Here is a 15,963-nt window from a genome sequence, read left to right on the forward strand (position 1 = left end):
ATTTTTGCATTGTTTTTGTGGTTAAATTTGGAAATTCTTTGCAAAATGTATGTACTATTCTTTGGTGTGTGATAGTTATAAGTGAGTGAGAGAGTGGGTGAGTTTGTGAGTGAGAATAACGGAATGAGTGAGTGAGTGAGTGAGTGAATTAATGAGTGACTGAGTGAGTGAGTGAACGAATGAACAAAATTATGAATGAATGCATGAATAAAAATTAAACAAATAAATATTGGGTTCTAATTTTAGTAATGGTTCATCACATATTCACATGCAATACACGCGACATCAAATAAGAAATAGTAGGTATCTAACTAATTTATAAGGTTAATACGTCTTATTATAACAATATTGCCAAAATGATTCATCACACCTATACTAAGAATTATAATTATGTACGTTGGAGACAACGAGTCCTATGTCAATTTTGGGACTTGAAGTAAATTAACATGTTCTTGGATATTGTTGTGATTGAAATTGTAAAATGTCCGCGCGTGAAATTACTATCCTCGCGAGTAAATTTTGGTGATGGCCATTTTTCGGTAAATCCCAAAGTGAATGCAGGACCCATTGTCAGGGTCAGATTTACCTTAGGGTTAAAGGGCCTCTAATCTAAGCAGAGCCTTAAACATAAATAGAAAATTCACGATAAAAACCAGCCGCCTCTGTGCCAAGACGAAAAGTGGGTAGGTACATTCATTAAAATAGAATATTTTTTAAATCAACTAAAACAAAAAAAAAACACGCTAGGTACCAGAAGAAATACGTATGTTGTTGAACTTGAGCATGCGTGATAAAATTATCATTAAGCAAAATAATAAATAAGACAGGTGTAATGTGATTTTTTACAACGTTTTTATTAGGTCGTATTCTTATTTGTCCGGCGGTTGTTTATCCAGTACAAATCTTGCAATCGATTTTTAACTAACTTCCCGACTAGCTAGACATTTGAAACTTTTATAATATATCAGAACACGATGCCAATGGATTCTTTTAATACTTTTAGCCATCTTTAAGTAGAATTGAATTCATTTTCAGTTAATTCTCTTTTGTATGAAAAGTTATTTCGGAAGAAATCCGTTGAAAGTAAAAAATATTATCGGTTGCTGGGTCTGGGGTCCTAGCAACTAAATTATTAATATATACGTGCGTTACTATGGAAATCAATATGAAATGTCAAAATGACATTTCAGTATTCTATATTTATTCAGTATTTATAACAAGTACAAATTTTTTTGATCGATTAAGCTAGGCAAGTCAAGTTTATATGATTCAACAGAAAATTTAAAAACGTTGTTTATAAAAAGTTCTTTTTATCTTGTAATTATTATATTATTATGTTTGCTCGGTGTTTTTAAGGCTCCCAATAAGTATTGGCCTGGGACCTTCAAGTATAAATTCGGCCCTGCCCGTGGCCTTACCTTACAGGCTTACAGAATTGTCAGGTAAAAATACGTTTTGACCTTTCCAAAAATAGTTAACAAACGATTTTGCCTTAAAAGTTCAAACAAAAAGTTAACAAATCGAAGCAATTAAACGACCAATCCAAACGTTGCTAAATGAGTTATTTAAAGGCTGCAGACTCCACCGAGTAAAGTATATTGCTTTTGGTGGAAGGAATCGGGGTTCATAATTGATTATTTTGTAAGCTTGGCACGGGATTGAAGTAAGAAAGATTGGAGATTTAAAAAGTACAAAAGATCGGCCATGTTTGAATAGAGACGTAGGTACCTACTGTACGACAACATTATTTAGGCAACAACAGGAAGTCGCTCTTATCGCGTATAGAATATTTCACAGTGTTGTCATTTTTTGAGAAAACATATCCCGCGAAATTAGGTTTTTAGTTTATATCAATTCTATTCTCAGTAAGTTTATAAGTACATTAATTTATAAGTCTAATTATTGTTCAATAAATATCAATAGAATTTTTTTTCAAATAATTTCACCTCTTAATTATTACTATTATATTAGGTTAATTAATACAGCGTAATTATTGAATTTGGAAGGAAATGTATCATTGAACCCACATTAACTGATAATATTGCTGCATGTATTTATTAATTAAATAACTAGAACACAAATTATGACTAAAAAACAAGAAATAGAAAGATATAACATATTCAATATTATATTGATGACCCAATCACATGTTTTATAATTTACAAATGATGTCTTTATATCGTATTTTTAGTAAAATTGTTGTAGAAACACATACTGTGAAAATAATTTTCTATAAATTAAATTATATCCACCTTACATAAATTTTAAAACAATATGTACCTACTTATCGGTTTAAAAATTAGGAAAATAATTAGGAAAAAATAGGACAATTCATTATCTAACTAATGATCATTTATACTTAATTATTATACGTCTAAAAATATTAATAAAATAGATTACGATACACATAACTTTATAATATACAAACATAATTTCCAGTATTTGGGGAAATATTTCTAGTATTACAACACTGAATTTTGACATACCTGACATGACAGGAACCCGTCAAATGGGCTTGTTGAAAGTATTGTATGCCTGTTGCCTTTTAAATACGACTCTGTTTCTTCTTCGCAATAAATCAAAAGTTTACTGATAATAATTCGAACATCATTTCGTATTGTTTTAGACATCTTTTGAATATAAAAAGCTTCAAATTACGTAAATTGATAGATGCGTCCAATACGAAGTGTCAAAAATGTAATGAAAAATTTGGGGGCGTTCCTAATTTGAAACCGGAAGTTCGATTAGCTGTACGTAGTTCACAGATTTGCCACGTAGCCAAGATGAAGTTGCCGGACAATACATTAAAAGCCAAGATTTCTGAAAGGTTGGTAACATTTCATACGTTATGTAAGCATTTGAAAATGTCTATTCGAAAAAATAATATATCGTCAAAGTTAATCAAATAATAACAAGATAAAAAGAACTTTTTATATACAACGTTTTTTAATTTTCTGTTGAACCATATAAACTTGACTTGTCTAGCTTAAACGATCAAAAAAATTGTACTTAATAGAAATAATACTGAATTGTCATTTTGACATGTCATATTGATTTCCATAGTAATGCACGTATAAATTAATAATTTAGTTGCTAAGACCCCAGACCCCTTAGCAACCAATAATGGTGTTGAAATAACTTTAAAACAGAATTAACTGAAAATTTATTCATTTCTACTTAAAGATGGCTAAAAGTATTAAAAAATGCATTGGCATCGTGTTCTGATATATTCTAAAAGTTTCAAATGTCTAGCTAGTCGGGAAGTTAGTTAAAAATCGATTGCAAGATTTGTACCGGACAAAGAACCGCCGGACAAATAAGAATACGAGCTAAGAAAAACGTTGTAAAATGCCTCTTTCTAAGTCTAGTACTATAGCGATTTGATAATATAGAGACGTATTTCTTTAATCACAAAATATGTGTGTACATACAATATAATATTTGGTATTAAGAGAAGTAAAACATTATATTCATAAAAAATAATATAATAATTATAAAATTAATTGTAGTAAATAACGATATTTTTAACAGTTGTTATTTATTATAATTTATTTGGACAAGCTATAATTCCTCCCCCAACCTCTCAAGATAGTAGTTGACTTACCTGTTTGAATAACCATACTGATCCGCCATCTCAGATAGTCATATGATCAACACTTACCAGTTTATTTAGTGCAGATGGTCTCTACGAGTATGGTTTAGAGTAATTAAGACGTTTTGAACCCAAATAGTCTGATAATATAGTCGTTAGGGTCTCGTATTTAAAAAAAAAATATTTTCTGCCAAATAAGCGGCTGATGCAAACCTGAAATATGTGAAATGCCGCGAGTGTATCAACCGCGGTAGCATCCTATACCATATTCCAGCCATCTCTTCAAGGTATCATGTCTTTTGCCAGCCTAACGAAGAACTTGTAAGGGTCCCAGGCATGAAAGCTTCCCCGATGCAGCGTTGTGCAAAATACGCATCTGTCATCAAAAATAATTATACAAAAAGATCTGGCGTCAAATATAGCGTTTTTGACAATAAAAGCAATTTTAAGTTTCTCATACAAAAAACTTGAATAGTACACCAATATCTTTGACAATCAACATGCTATATATTTTAGTTTCTCTAAACAATATTTATAGTTATAACTCATTTCTTTGAAGTGCTATTTTTTAGACCTTACCTATTTAATTATAAAAAACACATCTAGCGTCTTTTTCTGCGAATTACTCTATCTGAAAAATTTTAGTCATTAGCAGTTGGCAATACTGCTTCGACGATATTATTGAATGGCATATAAGATTAGAATCACATCATTAATAAATACATACATATTGTCTAATTTATATGTTTAAATGAGTGTCTTATTTAATAAATCATCTATCCCGTTGTAACAAGCTAATAAAATTTCTAAGAAAGGAAAGAAATAAACCATCGTGACAACCATAAAGAAAACAAATAATCGAGAATGTCTCAAGTGATTAGGGTATGATTGATATAATTTATATACTGACACATTAATTAGTAATATAACAATCATTTCATAATGAAATAATATATTTTTTAAGTATGACTGACAAAGTTTAGTGTGGACTATTATTTATATCGAATCTTAACAGCCTACCTCCACCGTCATAGTACTGTACATATTAAGCTGGAAATATATTATGTTGCATGTCGCGTACTATCAATCACAGTAAGCTGCCGCTACGGGAAAATAGTGTGAAATGTCGTTTTTCTTGGTGTTAAAAATGTTATCAAATTAATGCTCCCATCCCGTAGCACATTTTAAACCTTTAAATTAACATTGTCGGTTAGCAAAATCTACCGAAATCACCAGAACAAGAATGAGATCAGCTCACGCGTACCACACTGCATCGACACCTACATGACTCAATGAACGTTTTTTATCATTTTCTACATGTCTACACATTTTGACTCATGATAAGATCGCGTGTTTTTTTTTTGATTTTAGCGGTAGGCACTATGTATTTTCTATAAGAATGTTGTCTTTTATCTGTGGTCTGCGGGTTGGGTTCTGTTCAAAATATTATCTATTGATATAATATCTCAAGTAATTTTAACATACGCACACGTAGAAACTGTTGAAATTTGCATGAATAATGAATATTAATTCAAAATGATTTATTTGATGATTGATGAAACAATCAGAGTTGGAACTTGGAATGCTCAATCATTTAATTTACAGAGGTGGTGATCGTTCAAAATATTCTGCAAAATGACGAAACGTTTTAGTTTATAAGTTAACAATGAAAAAAACATTTTTTTAATAAAATTTGAATTTTTATTTTTAGAGTTGAAATGCGATATGTTTTGTTGGACAATAGATACAGTGGTGTGTATAAACCTGATAAACGCACATAGCAGTTTTATTGCGTTTGTAGCTTTATTTCCTTTGTATCGCAAAGTGCTATCAGTTACTTGGCTGTTGTTTAATTAAACTCTGTTACATCACCTCTCTTCTGTCGGGCGCTAAACATGACATGTAACCAACCATCTTTGGTGAACAACATGATTTGTTATTTATTAAAATTGTTGTTTGTGTAAATAGTTAAATATACCAAATGAATCATAATAGGTACGTATTGTGTGCGTAGAAGAGAAAAGGAGTGAGACAAAACTTCACCGGTACATTAAAGTAACGGTCATACAGACATTACCATAGGGCATAGAAAGTTGAAATAAACCAAAATATAATGATTTTAGACTTATTTCCTTTTTTTGGCATATAAAAATATTATTTCATTAGACAGAATTGTAATAAACCGTCGTTTTGATTGTTAATGACAATATTGATAATATGTAAATCCCGCAAAAAATATATTTATATATAATATATATGTGTATGTGTGTGTGTGTCCATGTATTTGTGGAATAAAAAACTTTTTTCCGAATCTCCAACTTAAGTTATTGGCCCCCAGTTTTGAAGATGGGTTTATAGCTCGAAACAGCTGAACATAAAAAAATAACTCAGTTAAACTAGAATTAACAAAAATAACTTTGTTTCAAAACCATCATATTATAGTACCTACCTAGTGGTAATCTAGACCTATGGATCAAGAAGAGTGAAAGGTGCCAGGGAAGACCTTCATACAGTAGATCGACTGACTGATGATTATGATAGTGAATAATCCCATTTTGTACCTAAATCGGTACGTTAATTGGTTAACATTAAATTGATAGAGAAAATTTGTTTATTAACTACCTAGGTCAGTACGTTCGGTATTCGCCACGTTATCAAACCGATCCATTTTACCAATTACACTAATCAAATCCTGCTACTGTGATCACTGATCATATAAATAAACATGACGATCTCATAAAGCTGACTATTGCAATAAACCGCTACAGATTAATAATGTCTGAAAATAATAAAATAATCCTATAGTATTCAACCAAAAATGCTGACTTATACCTAACGAAAATAAAATGAGGGTGAAGACAAAAAATATAGCACTTTTTAAGTGAAACTTCATCGTATCAATTCGGCTGATGTCTAATTATAAGCCGAATCGAAAAACAAAAACTCGGTACGATACGGTAGGTCAAAATTGGACTGTCAGACTCGAAGTACCGACCTTTCGGTTGACAGCCGTAACAAACGATTTTTCCGTTTATCGGCTGTTTAACGAATAGCAAAAAAAGTGGTGCGTATGTAGAACTCAGAGAACTCAGAAATAATCTGAAATCTGTTCTGTGGTAGAACTAGCAATATGTAGATGTTGTGTCATTCGAAATACTTTGAGTACCTATCGATTAAATACGCAAATACGAAAGACTAGTAGAAGCATTACATACGTATCAATAAAATATTATCTAAAACATTGATGTACCTACGCACTGAAATTGATTTTTTTATTAAAAAATAATTTCACAAACGGATGAATATATTTTGATAGTTTTTTTTATGGCAGAAAAAACTATATAATATTAATGAACATAAGACACAAAATAAATAAATGCTTAAATAAATTACGGTGCCAATAAGATGGAGGTTATTGAATTTGCAACAAATTCTCTCAATTATTTTACTTGAATTATTCTTTTATTACCAAACCATTTTTAATTTGTTCAATCTAAGTTAACTTGTATAATAATATTATTAAATAATCTTTTTTTATATTTTTTATTTTTTCATCCATTGTAGTGCGAGCAGAGCATTCAAATCGGTTTAAGCCGAAAAATAAAAACCGTGTAACTGCGCGTTTCTAAATTAACCAAAAACCGAATAATTTTACGCGGTTAACTGACCGAATTCTTAGTAGGTACGAAGAAAAAAGGATAGAAATAATATGTAAAAGGACACATCAAAAACTGAGCAGCGCACCATTACAACAAATAAAATATTACCTACTAAATTTTTTTAACTATTCTCCAATAAACTGCTAATCCTTATTATTATTTCTGAGAGCTAGTTAACTAATTAAACCCTTTTGAAATGCCAAAAGAATGTCCCCAAATTCCAACCGCTAAGCTAAGTTCACATCTCACGTGCATTTGATTACTCAAAAAATTAACAAACCATAAATACTTACAAATATAATATTATACAAACATCATTTTCCAGTATTTGAAGAAATATTTCTAGTACTGCAACACTACATTTTAACGTATTTGTCATGACGGCAACGTGTGCTAGAGGAGTGTTTGAATATTTATCGGCTTTCCTTCTAGATACGACTCATTTTCTTTTTCGTAATACACCAAAAGTTTAATAATAATAATCGTAACATCACTCCTAATCGTTTTAAACATATTTTTGTTATGCTTTAAAGCTTTAAATTAGGTAAATTAATAGATCCGTATACCACGGGAGCATAAAATGAAATGAGAAATTTGGGGGCGTTTCTCATTTGAAAACGGACGTCTCATATTGCTCTACTGAAGGGGATGGTTAGTTCACAGTTTTAACACGTGGACAAGAAGTTCTTGTTGGGCAGTACCTACTTACATTCGGAGAAAATACATACCGAAAGATAGCTGCCAGGTAGCTATTATTTTGACTGATATTATGGATCTAAATTAAATTAAAAGTATAATCTAAACATGCAACATATATTATTTGATTAATCTTATGGTTTAAGCCAATTAAACGGTTAGTAGTTATTCGCTAAAGTACCGAGTAGTTTTTTTCCCCCGGTTAATAATTAAATGCCATAATTGCACGTGTAGATGCATTGACCAAAAACTACGATGTATTTACCAAAGATGTTCTACACGTCCTTATTCTATAGAGATGAAACGAAACATATGAAACTGAAGCTAAAAAGGACGTCTACAGCTTCAGTGATTTTGATAAGGCATCATCTTGCTGAAAAAAGGTTTCTTCAATGTCTTTGGCGTTTACCGAATAAATAAATACACATATAGATATTACTATTAATATTATTTGTATGCAGCGCTCACCAATAGAATATATTTTAAATATATCTGCCACTCTTCTGGTGCCTATCCTATCCCGGTATATGTTTATTAAAAAAGAGGGTCAGGTTAGCAAAGTAATATACCCCAAAGAGAAAATAAAAGATAGCAAATATGAATTACTAATATTTATTTTCAATACAATATCATCGAAATTAATTTTGTATAATGGGTGGCTACGAAGCCATTATTAATTATCTTCTTTCGTTATATCCAATATTCATAAGAAAATACATTTTAATTTAGTCAATAAGTACCTCTAATTAAATTGAAAAATAATACATTACAAAACTATATTTTCGTAGCATATGTACGTAATTAAGGGTAAGATAATAGGTATAGGTATAAAATGATTTCAATATACCAAATTTCATTTTAGGATGTATTTAATAGCATACTTCAGTGAACCGGCAAATAATTTTCAACTATAGGTGCGACGAAATTTCGGACTCGCTGGTAATCGGAGAGTGAAAATCGAGCTGTGAACACGTCAATTTGTTTTGTGATGGCGACCGGGGTATTAATTCTTAAATCGTGTAAAGATGACTAAAAAACGTTGCCCATTTACTTGAAAAAGAAAACATGGCAATGAAAATAATATTGTTATTACTAATAGAACAATAAACATAACATTAAATGGACGCACGTTGACTTTTTATGACAAATTATGTTTTGTTCTGCACGCGTCGTTTGCACAATCTTCGCGTCTTGTAGTCACGATCGTTTTAGACAGTGCCCCAGCTGAAGTACTCGTATATAGCCTTAAGAATCATGTTATTTTCAAACACGTATGGAGAGTGGGGTTTTTTGAATTCCCCGACTGGAATTATCGAGAAATTTTCGAGATTTTCAATCCCAAATCTCGAGAATTGAAATTTTTAAATTTTGGGAAATCCCGGATTTCGAGAATCTTTTCTCAGGATTCGGGATTTCTTTATTATCAAATATTAATTGAAAAAAAACTATTTTCTATATAAAAAAAGTGGACCGAAAACACAAAACGTTCAAAGACTGATCGGGGCATTTAACACAATTATTAAGCCAAAGTCGACTCAAAATGAGCGCAATTTTTGCAACATCAGGGTATTTTGTGTATCAAAAGCGTACACGATTGTCAGTCTGTGTTTTTTAAAATTCCATTTTAATAAGTAATATTTTGAAATATTTTTGTTTTCCTATTTCTATTTTGTTTGTCTTATTAGATAAATAAAAAAACTTTTTTTTTTAATTTGTCTGTTTTTACACTTATTTTAGGATTTTTACAGGTTTTTTAAAATTTCCCGATATCTCAAGAATTCTCGAGAATTCTTTTCTGGAAATCCCGAATCTCGAGATTGAGATTTTCTCGGGAAATACCAAATTCTACACGTATGTATGTAAGTATCAGTGGCGCGCGGTCCATAGATGCTGTAAATGCGTAGCGTGCTCAGAAATAATGGTCAAAGAATTTCGTAGTAACATTAAATAGGTATTAATTTTAATTAATAATTTTTATACAACGAATAATTCACAAGATTTTAAGAATGTACCATTCTAATTATTGAATATACATAATTCTGAAAACACTCATGAAAAAATAAATAGCCAATTATGGTACTGGTATGTAAACTTGTCGATCTATACGTAGGTATATTCTTGCTTTATCGGTCTTCAAACATTCACTGCTGGATAGTGGTTATTATATTATAGGTAGGCCTGTCCCATTTCTCTGAATTGCGTCCGATATTATACACCCTGTGTCCACCTCAATCTGGCATCTCTTCTAATACCACCCGTCCTTTATTATTACACACATATTCGATGCGTCGATCGTACCATAAACACCACAGGAATTGAGTCGTGAAAATATAAAAAAGGTATAAATTCAATTGTAATGTTACATGATTTCATTGAGATTTTGAAGAAGAAGAATTAACCATTCCTATTTTTATTTCTTACCAACCTACGTGACAGTCGTTCACAAATGACTCATTAGGAAGCCCGCGTGAGCTCGTCGTATCATTTGATTCATATTGCATCACATACGGTCTACGCCGTAGGAGTGATATATGGAGACAACAGTGGCGAAGGGTGACTTTTGGAAAGAGGTAGGCTATGGAGATCTGATAAAAAGAACACACTTGTCAGGTATACTTACGAGAAATAACAAGATAATACGATGTTACTATTAATGAATAGGTACACACTAACGACAACGACACAATAATTTAATGAAACTTCAAAAACTCACTGACGACACTATTTTTTCTAAACATTTATACACATCAAAAATCATTAGATAAAAGCTCTTTTTATTTTTAAAAACATTTTCGATGAAACTCCATAGAAATATTTTTTTTAAATTATCTAATTATTAATTATTTAGTTTTAGGCTCTGCGATCGGAGCTTACCTTATTTCATACAATTCGATAGACTGGGCAGGGCTACGTGACGTAAAGTCCATATGATAAAAATTGACAATTATTTGAAACGTAATTCGACCTTTATTTACGTCAAGACAGATGGCGCGCTGTGATATATTTTTTTAAAACCTTTGCAGATTGTTTTGTAATACATTCCTACACATACGGCATCTCTCATTGGCAAAATAAATTATTTTATAGAATATATAATCAAGTGATTATATAAATAAGTTAATATACAACTAAAAAATATTTATCTTAAGAAGGTAGGCTTCAAATAATCGCCTAGTATGGAGCCTTTGCCACTGGGAGATAATGTGAATCCCTGAGCCTTAAACTGAGGTCGAGAAACATCGTTCTTAGATCCTAGCTATAATACATTACAGTACCTAGACGTCCTAGATCTACTTCAATATATTATTTTTTGAATACATTTATCGATTTTATAATAAAATTGATTGCATTTCTTGCCGAAGTTTGAAATACATCCAGCAGTGTGCTTATTAGAATAATCAATTCGCATAAGTCATAGTCCGATCAATACCTCAAAGTATAAGCACACCCACTCCACAGTGAAAGATTTTTCAATATTTTTTTTTTAATTTATGTACCTATATTTCTGAGGTTTATTAAAATTATGTATATTATTAATTAATCTATATATTTTTGAACTTTATTTTCGGGGTGTTACTAAATATGTAATCCATCTTGCACATTATTTCCACCGCAGGCGGTTCTGAAGTCTTCTTGGATGACAGAAGAAAACCCTTTTTAGATTTTAGGCGTGATTGCAATGGCGTACATCTGTAGACATCTGGTGGTGCAATTCCAGCTAGAATGTGCACTTTTACCACAAAAGTAGGTTTTAAACATTCCGTTAGTATGCGGCAGGTTTCATTAAGGGATGTATCCACCTTTTTTCACATGGCGTGAACGCATACAGGACACGAGTATTCACCAGCTGAAAAAGGCAGTGACTGAGTAGTCGTTTTTCGAGTCTGGCACTCTAACTACTTCCCACAAACTTTTAAAAAATGCTATTACATTTCTAAAGATTTCATTAAGTACATGGTCTTTAGTTTGGTGTAATAAATGCATTATTTATGTATTTTAGAAGATTAGAATTGTATGTTAAAAACACTACACAATTATTATGTTTGTGTTTTATTTAAAAAAACAAATATTATTTTATTCCACTTCTGCAACAAAAATTACTGAAATTTAATAGTATTATCTTTGCAGAGAACAATTCATTTTGTAATAAGTATTTATATTAATACAGGCCATAAATATACACGGCTTATTACTATTTCATTTTAAAAATGAAATATACGCTGAGATATAAAATATAGCATGCAATTGAAGATCTTGGCATAAAAACATCAAATGTCCACTTTTTTCCATTTTCATTTTATTGCATTTCTATATTCCCTGTGTATGATTACATACAACTGTGCAAAGATACATTTTTAAAAAAAATTATAAGTCCCTCAAATCTGCTCTCGAAAATATGCCACTTTTCTAAAAACCGCAATAGTCCAGGCATTTTTGTGTGAAAACAGCAAAGGTCCAGTAGTTCTACACTTTTATCACCAGGCGGCGTTAGTAATGTTAGTATACATTCCATACAATTTAGTGTCTGAGCTGTCAAATTATCCTTGATTCGTTTAATTATTGCTTTTTATAACGTTTTCTAATGATTGTTTTTATATTTTATCATGAATATTCCTAGCAAGACATCTGAAACGTCTCGAAAGAGAAAAATTAACAAAACTATGCAACGTTTTTACCAAATAACGGTGACTTTCATTATTATTCAGTTTGATGCAATAAGGAAAATTCTGGGCCCTTCATTATAAAATCTAAAGAGACCGGAGAAAAAATTTTTTTTAATATGAAATATAGGTTATTTGTAGGCTAGTTATAATGTACAAAATAGACCAGGCTAGTAAGGGAGAAGTGCTTTGCGAACATTTCAGTTTCTCTCTAGGCTGTGGGATTGATTCAATGTAGTGAATAAAAATCAAATGCAAGTCACGATTGCATTTAAAACAACATATGGTGGATTAGTTCCATTGAAAGTAGCTTAATAAAAAAATATTTTAAAATTAGCTAAATATTTACAAAACCCAATAAATGTAACGTTTAATTTGCTGATAGTGAAGGTGTCAGACGAGGCTCATCGGTTTTCTTTTTTCATGTTAACTATCAATTCATGGTAGAAATCCATTGTGTTAATGATTTAATTTATTAAAACACATTTTTTTAGTACTTGTTCCACTTTTAATAAATAAATCTGGATAGGTTTCGTCCACCTTATAGGGACATTTTCAACTGTTGAAAACAGTTGGCAGAAAAACAGAGGCGGACGAAACCGGTACAGATTTATTTATTAAAAGTGGAATAAGTAGATACTAAAAAAATGTGTTTTATTAAATTAAATCAAAAATAATAATATGAAGCTAATCAGTATTAACCCGCACATGATTAAAACATTTTTTCAAATATTTAATTCTTGATTTTTTAGAAACATTGAAGTCGTTTGTTAATAGGTAAATAATATGTCCAAACCTTATTAAAAGTTGTATTATGATAAAAAAATAACAGAAATATATATTCTTTATTTTATTTAATAAAATTATAGTTTTAATCATACTATTTACATTTCGATCTTTTCAATTTTGCAATAAAAACAACAAATGTCCAAAAATTGTGTAAAAACAGCAAATGTCACACTCATTCTTTTTTAAATATCTATTTAACCGAAATACATTTAATATTTTTTTTACATTCATATAGTGCATATACGGTTTCTCTATAATTTCTCATTGTCAAATTAATAAAATTTCTTTTGATAACCAAGATATTATGTTTTTACCCTCTCCTGAAAAAAAAGTGTTTTGTGACATTTGCTGTTTTTATGCCAAGATCTTCAATTGCATTCGTGCAGATAGTACGTATTGTACAACGTACAGTCACGGTCGTAAAGAAGGTATAACCAAAAGTTACTTTATTTCGCTATACGGGTCACAATGCGTAGCTGCATTGGTTTTTTAAGTAAGTGGAAATTTAAAGTGTATCATATTGAAGAAATTGACAGACAAAAAAAGTGATTCTGAAAAATATAACCAAATTGCTAACAATAACATTCGATACCTAAGTACTTCATAACGACGGCAACAGTTTTTCAGTTTTTTTATTATTTATTTATCACTGGCGTGCGATGTCTTTTGAGATGTAACATGCTCTTAAAAAGCATATAGGTTGAAATCATAAGTGATATTTTGAGATAGGTATTTATAACATTTTTTGTTATGTTGGATTTCCCAATTTTGAAATACAATATATTCAATGAATACTCGATGACATATTTTCAAAATAAATGAATGTAGTGTTCATATCATTAGTTATTAATTAATTTATACGTCGAAAACGCAGTTTTAAATAATGGTGATAACAAGCATGCAAAAGATACAATTAAATACCAAAGTCCCGAGTCATACCACGTTTAATCCCATATGTAGCAGTTATTGACAACTATTTTATCATTAAATTTATTTATATTTATAATATCATATGAATACCGTTTAATAATAATTTACGTATACATACACAGCATCTATGGACTGCACGCCACTGTTATTTATACAGTGTGTGTATAAAATCTCGAATGAGTATAACTACAGAACAGATTGATAAAATATAGAAATTTACAAACGATCGCCATGCACCAAAGTTCTGAAGCAGGGTAGTTTAATGCCTGATCGCAAAAAAACCTAAATAAAAAAGACAGCGTCGACTCTTCCCAAAGATAGAAACAGGGAACTCAGAAATAGTTAGAAAGCACGTTACATTAATGTGACAAACTAAATTACATATTATTAACTAGTGAAAATAGCATACTCTTTAACACGTCTTTAAATTTCTCCCATATTTTTACACACTCGATATATTTAGCCTGTTAAACTATACCCAGTAGGGAAAGCCAGTTCCCATTAATGTTGTTCATAGCAATAATTATAACATGTATGGAAAAAAAACTACACATAATAGGCGGTTATGTTGAAGTATAGATTAATCAAAATTCTATTAGGTGCTGTATTATAATTATAATAATGTTGGTAATGCTATAAGACGTATACTATAAGTGTAAACGTGATTTTGATTAAGTATATAAAATAATATACTTAGTGAATAATAAAATACAAATTAGTACTTAATTTATAATTATTGGATTACGAGAACATAAACTTGCTATACTTAAATTATTATATTATGTTATAATGGTTTAATGATTTTCAACATATTTTTTTTACTCGAAACACAAGATTTAAAGCGTGCAATATTTATATTAAAAATAAATAATTTGGAAAACCCTTAAGTTTTTATATAATCGAAAAACTAGTAGGAACCGAAGATTAATTGTTAACTCTCTGAGTGAGTGCTCTCAGCCAATTATGCTATCGATCCTACCGACAATATCTAATATGCCCGTAGTAGCAGTTTTCCACCAAGCAAATGAAGCGTTCGAGTCGTCAGAAAGTATGTAACTGATAAAAATGTTTATTTAAATCAGGTAACACAACTATTGCTCTATTTGTGACGTCATTCAATCGTGGTAGGTAAGAGTTTTGCAAAGGGGCCTCCAAACCAGCCTGTACTTCCGGTCTCCTAGTATTTTTGAGGTTTTCGAAACTTTGTAGTGATTTTTTAAAAACTTGCTTTTTAACCGACAACTGTTTATAAATATTATAAAAAGCCAAAATATCATTCGTCTATAACAGGCACGTCCAATACATCGATCGCGGGTTGTATTTTGACCAATCGCACCATAGTCGTGAAAATGTAAAAAAAAGTGTGTAGGTATATACAGTTGTAATATTATAATAATTTCACTGATACATTGAAGGGAAAGCATTAAAGATATGAAGCCCGCGTGACCTTATTGTATAACTTGATTTATATTGCGTCACTCACGGTCTGCCACAGGAGTAAGAGAAAGAGATGTCGTGATCCCTAGCTCTTTAAAATGCGGTAAAGTGTTCCCTTACTATCTCTCAGTAGTCTCTTCACACCATGAAAGAATAGTTTGATGGTGAAGAAGTGTAATGAGTGGCCAAAAAAAGATTA

This window comes from Rhyacophila brunnea, unplaced genomic scaffold (assembly GCF_057557595.1).
Source record: "Rhyacophila brunnea isolate RB1 unplaced genomic scaffold, BYU_Rbru_1.0 scaffold_11, whole genome shotgun sequence".
In the NCBI taxonomy this organism is placed as follows: domain Eukaryota; kingdom Metazoa; phylum Arthropoda; class Insecta; order Trichoptera; family Rhyacophilidae; genus Rhyacophila; species Rhyacophila brunnea.